At 42.2% G+C, this 16,284-nt stretch overlaps 1 non-coding gene across 1 annotated transcript; it reads left to right on the forward strand.

Moving 5' to 3' along the window:
• The first annotated feature begins 15,554 nt into the window (after positions 1-15,554).
• On the forward strand, positions 15,555-15,639 carry TRNAQ-UUG (transfer RNA glutamine (anticodon UUG)). Its single transcript has one exon. It is a non-coding gene; the product is annotated as a tRNA-Gln (tRNA).
• Positions 15,640-16,284: the final 645 nt, after the last annotated feature.

A 16,284-nucleotide genomic window follows, 5' to 3' on the forward strand; every position in this document is an offset into this window, starting at 1 on the left:
AAAGCAATTTATCAAAATTTCTTTGACTTTAAATGAAAGGCCTACCAGACTCCTGTTTGTCAATAATGTTTATATCATGATTCTTTTGAAAATTAATTTCAGAGCTTTGGCACATTCTATAACAGTAGGGCATGGCAAAAAAAAATGGCTTTTGAAAATTTCTTACTTTCTCTATAATGAAATGTCCCTTAAAACTATCTATTTACTCTCCTGGCTTTATCTAAAGAGTCCAGCTGTGTTTTGAGGATCTCAAGGTGTATCTAGATAAAGCTGGTCATATTGAATTTTCTACATATTTTCTCAGGTAAAATCTGGCTATGTAATTACTGTCCTCAGAAATATTCACATAAATTGAATTGCCCTTCTGGCATTGAAAATCTGAATTAAATGACCCAAGCCATGAGGAAAATAAATATAGTGGGATTCCTCCTAATCTCTTGAGTGTGTTTATGCATATTATTGTACTATTCTGCTGTTAATGTAATAGCAATGTGTGTTTTGGTACAACTACAAGCAATAAAAATGAATATTTTTAAGAAATAAAAATCAGACCAAATTCCATGCCCAAGGTGGTAAAGAGACAAACCAAAGTCAAAACCAAAACCAAAAACATAGCTGTTGAATCGTTGGCACTAACACCCATATATAAGAGTGGCAGTTTTAATTCAGAACGCATAAGCCCTCATTGATTGGCATTTACTGTTTTCATTAACATAGTAGTTTTGTTCTTGTTAATTAAAATAATGCCTATGTCACGAAAGAGGAAGCATTGTTTTCTCTTATGTAATGATTTTTCCTTTAACCAGTTACAAATATTATAGAAACTAACTTTAAAAGCATGTTTGACAATAGTCTTCATTCTCCCCCACCCCATCTCCTAATTCTAATTTAATAAACTTTTTAGACCTAGGGAGAGCTGAAGAGTAGTTTAATGGGAATAATCTTTCTGCATTTACATTTGGATTCTGTTTTGTCAAATAAAGAAACTTGGAGGTTAATTTTAGTAATGGAGGATTAGGTAATTCAAACCAACCATTTTACTGAGGGCAAGAAAAAATAATAATATTTAAAAAAAGCAATGTTTGCTTGAAGGAGTTGATGGGATAGTGAGGGCCAGAACCTCAGAGACTGCAGCCCAGAGAGCTGAGGCCATCATCGGGGACCCCTTTTCACAGCTGCAGGTGGGAAGCTCCCTAGCGTTTTGACAATTTTGCTGGGATAAGTGATAAGATTTAATAAGATTAATGAGTTTAACACATTTGCTAAATGGAAGGTCAATATAGAAACTGCATTTCTGTATTATAGCAACAAACAGAAAATGAAAAATAATTATTACAAGATACAATCTAGATGTATTAAAAGATTCGATACGTTGGAATAAATCCAATGCATGATGTTTAGGAATTCTACACAACTATGAGACACTTTCGAGAGAATTTAAAGAGGGATGAACGGGAGGGGCTCCTGGGTGGCTCAGTCGGTTAAGTGTCCCACTCCATTTTGGCGCAGGTCATGATCTCACGGTTTGCGAGTTCGAGCCCTGAGTCAGATTCTGTGCTGACGGTGCTGAGCTTGCTTGGGATTCTCTCCCTCTCCCCATCTCTCTCTCTGCCCCTATCTTACCCACACACTCTGTTTCTCAAACTAAATAAACGTTAAAAAGAAAAAAAGAGTGATGAACTGGAAGTGGCTGGGTCTTCACTATTGCTCAGCTTCTGATGGTCCCTAAACTGCCTGGGTCACTGACCCCAAATCAATACAATCCCACTCAAAACCCTACCAAGTTGTATTTTGTTTTGTTTTTCAGTGGAACTTGACAAGCCAATACTTCCAAAGGGCCAACACACACTTAAAGAAGAACAACAAATGGGAGAATTATTGCACTATATGGCAAGTAAGACACTAAAATATCGGTGCAAAGGTCGGTGGTTAGACACCGCCACTGATAGTATAAAAAGGAGACCCATATGTATATGGCAAACGATTCGTGACAAAAATGGCACTTCAGAACAGCGGAGAAAGGGCCGTCTTTCCGATAAATGCCGTCAAAGTAATTGGATGTCCAGATGGAAAGAAATGAAATGTGATCCCGGTCTTAGCGCATATATAAAAATTAATTCCAGTTGGATTGGAGACTTCCAAATGGCCAGTAATGTGTGAGAAGCTTCCCAGTCTCATTAGTTACCAGGAAAATACTCATTAAGAGCACGGGATTCCATTACACAGCCACTGGAATGGCGAAAGGCAGATAACACCAAGTATTAGAAAGGACACGGAGCAAAGACAACGCCCACGCATTGTTGGTAAGAGTTAGATTGGAATAACCTTTTTGGAACACCTTTTACCACTATTTATTAAAGTTAGGGTAGGCAAATCCTATGATTTGGCAATTCTACTCCAAGACGTATCCTAAAATATAAATCCATGCCTACGTACACAAGAGACACATAAAAAAATGTTCATTGCAATATTTTTGTAAAAGCCCAGGTTTGCAAATGGCTCCAATCAGGGTTCTTCAACAGTAGAGTGGTAAATCATGGTATAATTGCACACCTGCTATATATGCATACAATGTAATATCACAAAGTAATGAAAATGAACAAAATATGGCTCCATTCAACATGAAGACGTTACAAAAATATAATTTTTATCAAAGAAGTTAGGTACAAAATAGTACGTACTACATGAGCCCATTAACATGAGGTTCATAAAACAGGCAACAGTTTGCTTTGGGTGATAAACTCTAAAGAAACACAAGTGTTACTTAAAAAAATAAATATTAGTTATCTTTGGGGAACATACAGTAGGTATTTATTGGGATTCAATATATGGGGGCTTCTGTGGTGTTGATAACATTCTATTTCTTGATATGGTGGTAGTTTTATAAATCAATGATCTGAATTTTTTTTGTGCACTTTTCTTTCTTTCTTTCCTTTTTTTTTTACCATGTAAAGAACTAAAGAAATTTTGATGTTTTTATTTTTATTTATTTATTTATTTATTTATTTATTTATTTATTTATATAAGGAGACACAAGCTCTACCAAGAATAGTTTTCTTGTTTTCTCCAAGTAATGGTAACTTACTTTTTGAAATACAGTTTAGAGAAATAATTATTGAATATTCATTTTTTATGTCTCTAAAAATGGAAGAATTGGTTTCTACATTAGCAAAGACTTTCATAATTTTATTAGATACTGAATTGAATTTTGATTTGCTATTGGGAACCCCCCAGGAAAATGTACTTTTCATTAAGAATTTAGGCTAAGTTCTCTTTCTTTCTTTCTTTCTTTCTTTCTCTCTTCTTCTTTTTTTTCCTTCTTCCTTCCCACCTTCTGTCTTTCCCTCCTTTTCTTCTTTTCTTCCTCATAAGCACATATGACTTATTTTAAGGAAATCTAGAAAGTGAAAATTCATGCCTAAAATAGAAATATTAATGATGAGGGGCACCCGAGTGGCTCAGTTGGTTAAGCATCTGACTCTTGATTTCAGCTCAGGTCATGATCTCGCGGTTTGTGGGATTGAGCCCTGCATGGGCTCTATGCTGATAGCATGGAGCCTGGTTAAGATTCTTTCTCTCTCTCTCTCTCTCTCTCCATCCTTTCCCTGCTCGTGCATGCTCTCTCTCTCTCTCAAAATAAATAAATAAACATAAAAAATTAAAAAAGTATTAATGATGAATGTCACCTGTTAATGAATGTATTAAGAAAGATATCATTCAACATCAGAAATTATGTTTACCTTGGCAGAAAAATTCAACAGAAGTAGTCTGAAACAGCACAGTCTAATAATTTCAATTAGTACATTTTTCATTGTCAAATTAGTTTTGCAAAATATAGTCTACCTCTTGTCATTCCACATCACTATTTTGGATGATCTGGAAGGTTCTCTATGTAAATTAGTGAATAATCAGAATTGTAGGATATTTAAATGAAATACAGTTTTAATACTTTACAAAAATGCAGTAATAATAATCCTAAATTCTAACAATGCATCCTTGATTTAATGAATACAGAAATTTTTTTAATCAGAATTTAATTCTTTTTATGCAAATGAAAGCTATTATAATACTTGAAAATAATTATTTTAAGTTGCTTAAACATTTCCCTCTGAAATTTTGTTTATATTATCCCTTTGCTTGGCAAACTATAAAACAAAGCTAAATGCCTTTTCAGCCTTGTTTAATCTGCACACCAACTGAAGTAACATTTCCTAATGTAGTAAGGTTTCGTTATGTACATTGTGAGCCTGTGATGACATTTTATTGGTATTTCAGTTTATTAATTCAGATATGCAGACTTTATCCAAGATATTGATTGTCTAAAGTCCCAAAGAAAGATTGTCTTTATCAGATTTACTCACCCGCATTTTACAAAAGAACGTGATCATCGTTCATAGTTTTTGAAAAGAAATAAATCTGTGGCACTATAGACTTTGTATTTATATTAGGAAAGAATAATTATATATATTAGGAAAGAATAATTTCCTAGATAACTGCAAATATTTAAATATCTTGGCCGTCTTTTGCTCAGAGTCTATACCCTCTTGATTCAATTAATCGACAGCTGGTTTGTTTTTTTTTCTAGGTTTACTGAGAAATAATTGGTATGCATCACTGAATAAGTTTGAAGTGTGGTGGCTTGATTTACGTATATCTTGTGAAATGATTACCATGACAGGGTCAGCCAACATCCATCTTCTCATTTTGATACAATAAAAAGAAAAGAAAGAAGAATAAAGGAAAAAAGAATCTCATGATGAGAACTCTTAGGATTAGTCTCTCAACAACTTCCTCGTACGTCATACGGCAGTGTTTGCTATAGTCATAGTGTTGTATGTTACGGCCCTAGGACTGACTTACCTTATAATTGGAAATTGTTACCTTTTGACCCCCTTTCTCTAATTCCCTGTTCCCCTACCCTCTGCATCTGGTAGCCACAAGTCTGACCTCTTTTTCTACGGGTTTGGTTGTTTGTTTCCCATATAAGTGGAATCACATATTATTTCTCCTTCTCTACCTGGCTTATTTCACTTAGCATAATGCCTTCAAGGTCTATACATGTTGTCAAAAACGGTAGGATTACCTAAATTTTTATGGCTGAATAATATTCCACTGCGTGTGTGTGTTTGTGCGTGTGTGTATACATACACATATATAATGTACGCACATATATATACAAATTTTGTTGTCCATTTACCCATCAACGGGCACTTAGTTTGTTTCCATGTCTTGGCTCTCGTATGTAATGCTATCATGAACATCATGGTACTGGTATTTTTTCAAGTTGGTGTTTTTGTTACCTTTGGATATATTCCCAGAAATGGAGTTGCTGGGTCATATGGTAGTTCTATGTTTAATCTTTTGAGGATCCTCCACACGGCTTTCCACAGTGACTGGACCCATTCACATTCCCACCTCAATTTACTTATGATCACATTTTTCATTGAACAAATTGCTTCACACACACTAGTGAAACCTAGTGCTTGGTGGGCGCCATAAAACAGTAGTGTGAAGTTCATGTTTGGGACCAGCGTTTACCTATTGTGTCCAGAGAAATGAATTATTTTTCGCCTCTACTTTTAGATAAAAGGATAACAGAATTTGCTCAGTTTTAGTTTTTCTTGTGTCTGTGTTTTAGAAGAGTTAACCTTGAATTCTCTGAGAACCGAGAATGAAAGGTCCGCTGTGAAGGTGGCTGGCAATGAGATGATACACTCATCTAGGACCTTGGAGTTAGAAACTGACCTACTGATAGAACTCGGGTCTTGTGAACTGATATTAACTCAGCTACTTCCAAATGTTCTCTCTAAGACTCAGTCGATCAAGAGTGGAGGTTGTCAGTTTGGGAGGTATGTGGATGGGTTTTGGACCCATATCTCCATCTTCACTGTCTGGCATCAGATGAGTCACTGAAGTCTAGTGATTGTATTTGCACAGTTGACAACATTACACCCACCCTGCAGACTTTTTGTGCAGATGTACTGGAATGCCGTCAGGTAACTCGATAAACGAAAGGTATGATCCCAACTAAAGTGTCCAAATCATTAATTTTATTATCAAGGGACCAACACCCACAGGGAGAAGCGATTTGCTCAAGATCCCATAGCAGAACTGGGATAAAACCTAGGCCTTCTGACATCTGACTAGCTGTTCTTTCCACCACCTTCTTTGCTTCCCAAATCATAATGAGCCTTGGCCCAACGACTTACAATAGAAACAAAGAAAGAAAGAAAGAAAAGAAAAACAACTACATCACAGCCCACGTCTCTAAAATTTCCAGGCTGATTTTATAGATTTAATTGGATTGGCATGGACAAGATTTGTCTTAATAAGGGAACGCATTCATTGGGTTGTAAAGCACAACCCCAAGCAGGAGACAGCATGTGACAAATTACAGAAATAACAAGGCTCTGAATGGTCGCACAAGTGCACCTGCAGCCGGCCCACCTGGGGCTGTGATTTCATTACCCTCGTAAACCAAGGCAAGGTCAGGCTTAGACTTCGATTAAGAGGCCCCCAAGGAGATCCCAGGTGCAAAAGGAACTAGCATAGATGCGACGAGAGATATGTGAGAACCTCTCTTTCCTGTCCTGAAGCAGGCCCTGTTGAGACAGCTAAATCATGAGGGTTAGCAAACTAGGTGCAAAGAGCTGTCACATGGGGCCGTGGGCCAGAGGCCAGAAAACTTGGGTTAGATTTGTCTTGGGCCTTTGTTAGGAGTGGGGGCCAGGGAAGGTTTTCATAAACTGCATAGCGAGGCTAACCTTGCAAGTTTGTTCAGGTGCAGCTGTTCCTGGGGGTGGGGGGTGGCAGGAAGAGTAAATCTGTTCCTTGATTTGCTGGTAAGTGGCCTGTGTTCTGCAAGATGGTGCCAGTTGGATGAGAGTGAAGCCAAAATCCTTGAACCTTGGGAATGGCATGTGAAGCCAGGCGACCTGGCCACATTTCAGGTCCCCCAATTAGATCTGCTTTTCTAAGTGGCTCCTACAGTTTCCAATTTTCCTTCTCAGAGTTGACCATGCAAAACGATCCTGCGTAAGGAATGCCTCTTCCAACACCACTTGGCAAAATGCCTTGGGCTAGAATGGAGGCAGAGGTGGCACAGAATAGTTGGTGCCAGGCGTTCAAATGTGTTCTGTGTAAGGTTGCCTTAGGGCTTTCTTGGGAGACAACGTGGTTAAGTCAGCCATGGCTGACTTGGGGCAAAATGTTCTGTGGCCTTTAGGTTATGCATATATCCTAGCAAAGTCTGCGATGTCCAGCAATTACAACGGGCATTTAGCGGGAACGAATGGAGGTACTTCTTGGCTGAGAATCAGGATTCAAATACTAGACTTGCGTATGTCATGATGTTTCTGGGCCCTGTAGGTAATTCCCATAGCTTTTGGAACCTAAGGTCTACAATATTTTCAGCAGCTTTATTCATTCCATGCCATGTTAAGTGGTAAACTTACAGGCTGGAATGTGGCTTCACGGTGATTCGATCGAGGCACACTGATGGAGGAGGTGATCGCCAGAGATTCTTGGATTGTAGGGAGATAGTTCAGACAGGGTAGTTATTGGAAACAACCAAAGATTGGACAACAGAGGATGGGTCAACGTGACATGTAAGGATCATGAAGAGCCAATAGTCAGGACAGTAAATTTTGTCTTCTAGTAGGAAGGTCAAATTTATGGCAGGGAATGGGAGGCCAAGTCCAAGAGGGTCTGAAACAACACAGATCCTACAGTGATGTGGGAAAGATGGGGGGGCGGGGGTCAACAGCAGAATCCTGAGGGCTTTTAAATTTTTTTTAAATTTTTTATTTTTTACTGGGCCTGGGGTTCTCGTGCTTTTATTTCATTTCACTTTCTGCTTTGGTTGGCTCTGTGGTGCGTGAATATACCCACTCTGAGTTCTTTATTAACTTTCTTGAAATCTGTTTGGATTTTGTTGTTTTTGCTAGAATTAACCTAGACAAATGAGTCCAAAGTACACCTAGAAGCTCGGTCATTGATTGGTTTGGCGAGGTCCAAAGCCTGTTTTGTAAAAACTCAATTATCTAGCTGATTTAGGTCCACGTGTGCAACTGCAGATTTTCACCAGGGGAGAATATTGGGAAAGCAAAATAAAATGTGGTTTAAAAACAAAAGGAAGAAGAAGATGGGGCGACTGCCAGAAACCTTTTGTGACCGTGGCTCGATAACACTGAACTCTCACGAGCCTTAATAATGATGATGATTTCTGTGCCGGTGTTGACAGAAAGGGGGAAGCCATTGGCTCAGCTCCCTGTAGATGAGTGAACATCCTCCAAATATCCAGCAAGGGGGTATCACCTCTGCTTGTTAAGCATTTGCCCTGCTGCAGTCTAACGAAGGGACCTCGCGACCTGTGGTCTCCTTCCCTCCTTTCTTCCCTCTCTCTCTGTCTCTCTCTGTCTCTCTCTGTCTCTCTCTCTGGGTAGCAGACTGGTTCTAACTTGGCCTGGAGTCGTAGATGAGGAAACCTTCTCAATCTCAAGAGCAACCTGTTTCTCTAAAAGCCTGAGCCCACATCAAACATTCTCCCACTCGAGGCACCTAGGGGGGCTCCTGGAGGAAGATCTGGGACTTCTGAGCAAGCATGTGAGAGAGAGCCCTCAATGCGTCGAGGCGGATGGCCACAGCGAGTGCGAAATGGGTGGGAGAGTGGGGCCCGACCGCTTGGATCTGGGTCACCTGAGATGCTGCAGGCGGGAGGGGGATCGTGGCCCTCTGAGCACCCAGGTGGCAGGAGCAAGATTAGAGTTTGTTGAGACCATGAAGCGGATGGCAAAAATTGCAGGCGGAGGGTGCGGCGGCCGGTGCCTCAGTGCTCAGAGGAACACGGGAGTGTCTTTGGGGTGACAGAGGTGTCCATTGCCCGCTAAGTGATGTGGAGCCAGCCTCCTGACATCTGTGTCTGCTTTCTCATTTATAAAAATAAGGCAACTGATACCCAGCCCGTAGGACTGTATGAGAAAGATCGGAACCCCTTGTGAGCACCAAAACAACAACAACAACAACAACAAAACAAAACAAAAACAAAAACAAAAAAACCAAAACAGAACAGAAGTTCTATGTATGGCCTTTGTCATTCAGAAAAGTAAAAGCCAGGGGCGCCTGGGTGGCACAGTCGGTTAAGCGTCCGACTTCAGCCAGGTCACGATCTCGCGGTCCGGGAGTTCGAGCCCCGCGTCAGGCTCTGGGCTTATGGCTCAGAGCCTGGAGCCTATTTCCGATTCTGTGTCTCCCTCTCTCTCTGCCCCTCCCCCGTTCGTGCTCTGTCTCTCTCTGTCCCAAAAATAAATAAACGTTGAAAAAAAAATTAAAAAAAAAAACAGAAAAGTAAAAGCCAGAAGAAATGAATAGCATGGTCTTCGCGAAGGCGCACTTGACCGCGTGAGTGTCTGTGTCTCTGGGTGTGTGTGTCCACGTGCACACGCGCACGTGTATGTGTGTGTGAATAGAATGGAAGAAAAAGAAAAAAAAAAACCCTGTGATTTGAGTGTCCTAATATTGCCAAGAGGCCAGGCCTGGCCACTCCAATTTCCAGAACTGCTTTACTGTCTTAATGGGATGTCAGGGGCCCTGAAAGGGATCTGGGAAAGCCGTCATTAAAAACAGCCCTGGGGGGGGGGGGGGGTCACCCGCTGGGTTCCTGGATTCCAGGATTCAGATCTCCTGAGCTTTGTTTTGTGTGTGTGTGTTTTTAATGAGCTACTAACTCTTTAGTTAGTGCTTTGGTTTCCTCCTCTGTAAAATAGGGATAATAAGAATGCTTCCTCTAGAGTCATGAGGCTTAAATGCGTTCATATAAGTAAAGTTCCAGGGTACCCGCGTGGCTCAGTCGGTTGAGTGCTGACTTCGGCTCAGGTCATGATCTTGCGGTTTGTGAGTTCAAGCCCCACCTCGGACTCTGTGCTGACAGCTCAGAGCCTGGAGCCTGCTTCGGATTCTGTGTCTCCTCCTCTCTCTGCCCCTCCCCTGCTCTCTTTCTCTCTCTCTTCTTTCTCAAAAAAAAAAAAAAAAAAAAAAAAAAAAATATATATATATATATGTAAAGTTCCTAGAACAGTGCCTGGCACATAGTAATTTTATAGCAATTGTTGGCAATTACTAATACTCAAGACTTTGATAAAAGCAATGGAAACTCAGCCCACAAAACCACGAGTATCTGCATGCACTGAATTCTGTACACGATGTACCCACACAGCACACATCAGGATGCTGGCGATAGAAATGCCTCCTGTCAAGAGACAGGCCCGGGTGGAAGAAAGCATCAGTATGCAGGATACAAAGGAGACAAGCAAGGAAGCAGAAAGGCTGGGGCTGACCCTCAGCTTCATGGTGGAGTTGGATTGCGTTGGCAATTTTTCTGAGGACCAATGAGTTTCGAGAAAAAAAAAATGTCTTCTACGTCTTTCTGCTGTATCTAGCACCAAACATAGTATGAATTTTATGTGAATGACAGGTGTCAGAAAACTCCAAAAGCAGGCAATTGTGGAACTTCGTATTCAATTACCAAAGAATGCCCAAGGATCGTTCCATTTAAAAATACTGAGCAGTTTGGGGCGCCAGGGTGGCTGAGTTGGTTAAGCCTCCAACCTTGGTTCAGGTCATGATCTCGCAACTCTGACTTCGAGCCCCATGTCGGGCTCTGGGCTGACAGAGCGGAACCTGCTTCAGATTCTCTGCCTCTCAGTCTCTCTCTCTCTCTCTCTCAAAAATAAATAAACATTAAAAAAATGCTTACCAGTTTAACTGTAATCTTGGTTCACTTGCACTTAAAATGTTTTTCCCTTATTTTTCACATTATCCAGTAGAATACTTTTCTCATTACTAATATATAACCAAGTTCTCAAGAAGATATATGTTGGCATAAAAATTACAGGAATAACTGTTGTCACTTAAGTGAACTGAGGTGTTTACTTGGCTCCAACTGTTTCCCGGAGAGATATTTACTTCCCTTAATTATATCGAAATATAAATCACCAAAATAGTTCCTAAAGCATAGGGAAAACAACCTTAATTCTCAGTGTAATTTAAAGCAAATGACTTGGGTGCCATGAGACCCGCATCTTCCTCTTGTGGCCCTAAGAGGGTATAACCCCGTCATTGTCATGGAATCAAACCCCACACACACTACTGAACAATGTGATGGGCCTGGGCATGAAAGGACTTCACTACTGCTTTCTGGTTGCTACAATCTGGTTGAACGTCATGGAGGAAGGTATTTATCTAGACCAGATGTTAACATCTCTACCTGAAAGGTGTCTATGGCAGAACAGGTATGTGCATCTTACAGAACCGCCATTTTAAAAAGCGGGGATGGTTTCATTGAGAGAAACAAGAAGTACTGAATCCAGGTTGAGCCAAAGGGAGAGCTTTCGGAAGGAACGGGGAGCTGTGTTGTGGGAGAGGGTTCCCCGATGTATGTCGCTTTCTGTCTCTCTCTGAGCTATCTTTGCTGTCCTCTGGGTCCCCTTCCATTTCCCTCTGGAGGAATCTCTCAACCATTAGTCTTTAAACACGGCATTTTCAACCTGCTTCTCTACATACCAGTTCGTGTGGGTTTTTGACACACGCTGTAGAATGTGGCTACTCCAGGACTCCAGGTGGGTTCTCTCAGTGCTGGTAGTAGCAGAGATAGGTTATAACATCGTGCTCAATTCCAGATAGCTGGAGCAGTGGATTTGGCTCAGTTCAGTCAATGGCTCCTGGTCCACTTCTGTCCCAGTCCACTCCAACCAGTGAGAGGCAAGTAACCATTGCTGTAGGGTCCGTCCCAAAGGTGGATATGGGTCCCTACAGAGCTATATCCTACAGAAGCACTATACAAATGGTGACATAGAGATTTGATCCCTCCTTGGTCCTTTAGGGAAACGACCACGTTAAGAATGAAATTGGACAATGTGTGTGAACATGCTTTCTAAACCAAAGTAGCCCTGGGGACTGCGGGGATTGAAAGGTGCTGGGGAAGAATATGAGTTTCCACATCACATAGACCTGGGCTCAGGTCTTAACTCTACCACATCTTGGGTGAGTGTTCTAAGGTAAGGGTGCTCGACATTTCTTGGTGTCTTCATCAGCAAAATGAGCAACGTAATACATAGCTCCTGTGTCCGAGGATTGGATACAGTAATGACACCCAGCAGGCATTCTACATATCTTGGCCCTTTCCCCTCCTTCCAGCCCCTTGCTAACGCTGTAGATTCCCTCCAGCCATCATTATCTGGCGAGTGCCAGCAGTGATCAACCACTGGCTTCGGTTGGGTCGTGAGGAAGCTGTGTGGCCATTAGTGTCTTAGTTATCTGACAACACAGCCCCATTGCCCTACCCACAGGGAAGCAAGTGGTTGCATCAGTGCAGAATCTGTAACACTGGCCTCGCCTTTCTATTTTCCCCTCTTCTTATGACTCTGCCTGTTCTGGAAATGGTCTTAAGCAAGTATGGCTCATATCATTAATAGAAATAATAAGCTGATGTATGCATAGCGTTTTATGGTGATACAATAAATGGGCCCCATAGGAGTCAAATAGCACAAAAATCTGATCATATTTACTAGTTAGCACCGCTCCGCTTTATGTTGGGGTATAGTGGAGAACCAAGTATTGGAGAGAAAAATCATATAACTTGCGTGTGTGTGTGTGTGTGTGTGTAAATATAATTACCATTATGATACTGATTAGTGCTCTGAATCTAATAAATAGAGTGTTTAAGAATCAGGAGGGCTAGTTTGAAGAGATCCGTTATATCAAGGAGCCCAGGAGGACTCTCTAAGGAAGCAACACCGAAATAGCGACCTGGAGCCTAAGAAAGAACTGGCTATATGAAGAGCATTCTAGGCCCGGGCACTCCTGTGCACGATGGCATCAAAGCAGGATAAAATGCAAGATTTTCAAGGAAAGTGACGGAGAGCAGGCTGCCTCGACCATGATGAGCAAGGAAGGGGTGAGAAATTCAAGAGGAGACCGAAGAGGCAGATGGGGCCAGTTCTTGCCTTGAAGATCACGGTTAAGACCTTACTTTGGCCAAGGTCATGGTTAGAGATTTTATGAGCAATGTGAAATCATTGGCATGTTTCGGGCCGTGGAATAAAATTAGATTTGTGTTTCTAGCTGACTGCCATGGGGCAAGCAGTGAGGATAGTCTAGTCTAGTTGGACCAGGGCTCTCCCTCTCTCCAGGACAAGGGCCTGCAAGTGATTCCAGTTACTAGGTTCCTGGCATTTCCTAGCGCTCTGCTAAACATTGGACGCAAAAGCCCAAACTGTTTAATGCATAAACCACAATGTTTGTTCCCCTCATGCAAGACTGCTCTCACACTTGTTCCATAAAAAGGGAAGCCAGTGTGTCCAGCCACACAAGTTCCATTGGCTTCTCAATACGCCAGAAGAATGGGAGACCTGTGTGCTTTTCTGACCCTACTGGCAGTGAGTGCCAGCCTAGACCAAGGGGCGCTTGTAGGTGTTCTCTCAAACGCCGTGCAACATCAGTCTTATGGCTGCCGCGCAGAAAATGGACTTGAGAAGGAGAAAGCAGATTCCCACCTGGGTAGGATGAAGAATGATAGTGAGTGAGGGACTGTTAAAGGCTGAACCGTGCCTCTCCCAAATTCATATGTTGAAGTTCTAACCCCCAGTGCCTGGGGATGTGGCTGTATTTGGAAAAGGGGGCCTTTAAAGAGCTGATTAAGGTAAAAGGAGGTCATTAGGGTGAGCCCTCATCAAATATGACTGGTATCCTTGTAACAAGAGATGTCTGGACACACAAAGAGAGATGAAAAACACACGTAGACACAGAGGGGAGACCAGGTGAAGACACAGAGAAAAGGCGGTCGTGCGTAAGCTGAAGAGAGACACTTTGGAAGAAACCAAATCCTTGATCTTGGACTTCTAGATTCTCAAGTCCTCTCTCTCTCTCTCTCAATCTGTGTGTGTGTGTGTGTGTGTGTGTGTGTGTGTGTGTGCAGGTACCAAGGAAAGGCCATATGAGCACACAAAGAAAAGGCACCCAAGGAGAGAGGTCTCTCCAGATGACAATTCTTCCCACACCTTGATTTTGGACTTCCAGCCTCCAAAACTGTGAGAGAATAAATGTCTGTTGGTTAAGCCACCCAGTCTGTGATATTTAGTTATGGCAGCCTGAACAAGCTAGTGCAGGGATCTAAGTCAAGAAGGGCAAAAGAAAAAAGCTAAGAGGCTGACATGAACCAAGAAGGATAAGGGCAAAGGCTGTGGACTCAAGGAAGTAGTCATTAGTGAGGTCCACCACATTCTTCCAGTTCTTTTGGGGGTTACAAGGCTGGACTATGTTTCCTCTGCCCTTTGAAGATAGTGGTGGTCCTCTGTCTGGCTTTGGCCAAAGGAAGGTGAGTGAGGGCGACAGACACTATATCCAGACGGAAACTTTGAGTCCAGTATTTACCTCTCGTCTCTGTTTCCCTGGGTTACAGAGTTGGGTGATGGGAAACAGAGCTCCCCATGAACCTGTGAAGGATGTATAATATGGCAGAGAAATGAGCCTTTGTTGCTCAAGCCACTGAAAAGTTGTTTCCGTGGTTTGACCTGACCTATCGTGAATGATACACACATACCACTGAGCTCCTCCACTCAGGTTTGGGTAAAAGTGGAAAAAAGCCCATGCTGAGGAACTTCAGAAAACACTCCAGGTATGACAAAGATGTCCGCAATGCACCCACCCAGGCTTTGGCATGCCAATCCAAGAGCCTGGCTGAGATAAGTGAGCATGCGACAGCTGAACTCACACAGGGGTTGTTACTCTCTTTATGCTGCTTGTGAGCACAACATTTGCCTATGTGCTGGAGAATATTGTCCACTCGTTAAATGTCTCATGATGGAACTGTGATACTCAGTGTTTGTCTGATATTCCAAGTATTTTAGGGAGCTCTCGGGCAAGACTGGGAAGCCCAAACTCCCAGTGTTCTCTGAGCCTCACGAAGGGTGTACGTGCAGGCAAAAATGCTCTCAAACAAGTGGTATAATAAGATTAATGTGAAAGGAATAAGATATAGAAGGATTATAAGAAAAAATAATATATATCAAACTTAAGGGTCCAACTGGTGAATTCAGTTGAAGAAAACACTGGGTCCCAAGCATCGTGGCCTTTGCAGTGAGGAGAATGTGCTGGCTTATGGTTCTTAGAACAACAATGACAACCGAAAGGTCTAGATTTGCATACAGACAGATCTGAATTCAAATATGAGCATGTGGCTACTAGTTCTATGACCATGGACCGGTCAGTCATCTCGATGAGCCTCAGTTCTTTTGTGGGAGAAATGGGGATAATAACATTGATGTCACAAGGGAAATGTGAAGGCAGTTGAAACGATTTGTGTAAAACATCTGCATGCTGCCTGGTTCAATTAGGGTTGGTGTCTTTCCTTTGTCCCTTCTTTTCCTTGTGCCCCCCTTCTTTCCTTCCTGAGTGAAGAAAGGAACGTACGGGGGAGAAGACGGTTCTTCAAGCACGAACAATGGGCTCCTCTTGTGTTGTGACTCAGTTCTTTCCAAGAAGCTCCACGTTCTGGGGGCGCCTGAGTGGCTCAGTCGGTTGGGCATCTGACTTTGGCTCAGGGCGTGATCTCGCGGTCCGTGGGTTCGAGCCCCACGTCGGGCTCTGTGCTCACAGCTCAGAGCCTGGAGCCTGCATTGAAGTCTGTGTCTCCCCCTCTCCCTCTGCTCTTCCCCTGCTCATGCTTTGTCTCTCTCTCCTTCAAGAACAGAAAAACATTTAAAAAATTTTTTTAAAAAAAGAGCCTCCATGTTCTATCTTCATCTTTTGGTCTCACATGAACAAGATTTACTCCTGGGGCCTCTTTGACCTGTGGCTAACAGTATATGAGACCATCTTGAGGGTGCCAACCTTCTGGGTTATGTTCCTATTCTCTATTTTTAAAAGAAATAATTTATGAAAATCTCCAGCAATGTGCTGGCACACAACAGTCACCCCATGTGCATGGACTGATGACTCACTCCATGGCACATACATTATCGTTCCATTCCCGTGGCATTCCTTTATCCTTACCCACACACAATGCCATTTCTGCTGCCTTTTCATGTCCAGCACACCACGCAAGTACCCAATCCAAAGTGCCGCATCCAAGACAGAGATGGCCCTAGAGCTCCGTGCTACATATGAGAGGGAGAAACCTTAACGGAGCAGTGACGTCAGCTCACGCACATGATGTCTACTTTGTTTTAAGCTTATTCTTGGAAACGTGGATGTACAAGGATTCTATACACTTCTCTCAAACTTAGAGTG

The sequence above is a fragment of the Prionailurus viverrinus genome, chromosome B3 (assembly GCF_022837055.1).
Source record: "Prionailurus viverrinus isolate Anna chromosome B3, UM_Priviv_1.0, whole genome shotgun sequence".
In the NCBI taxonomy this organism is placed as follows: Eukaryota; Metazoa; Chordata; class Mammalia; order Carnivora; family Felidae; genus Prionailurus; species Prionailurus viverrinus.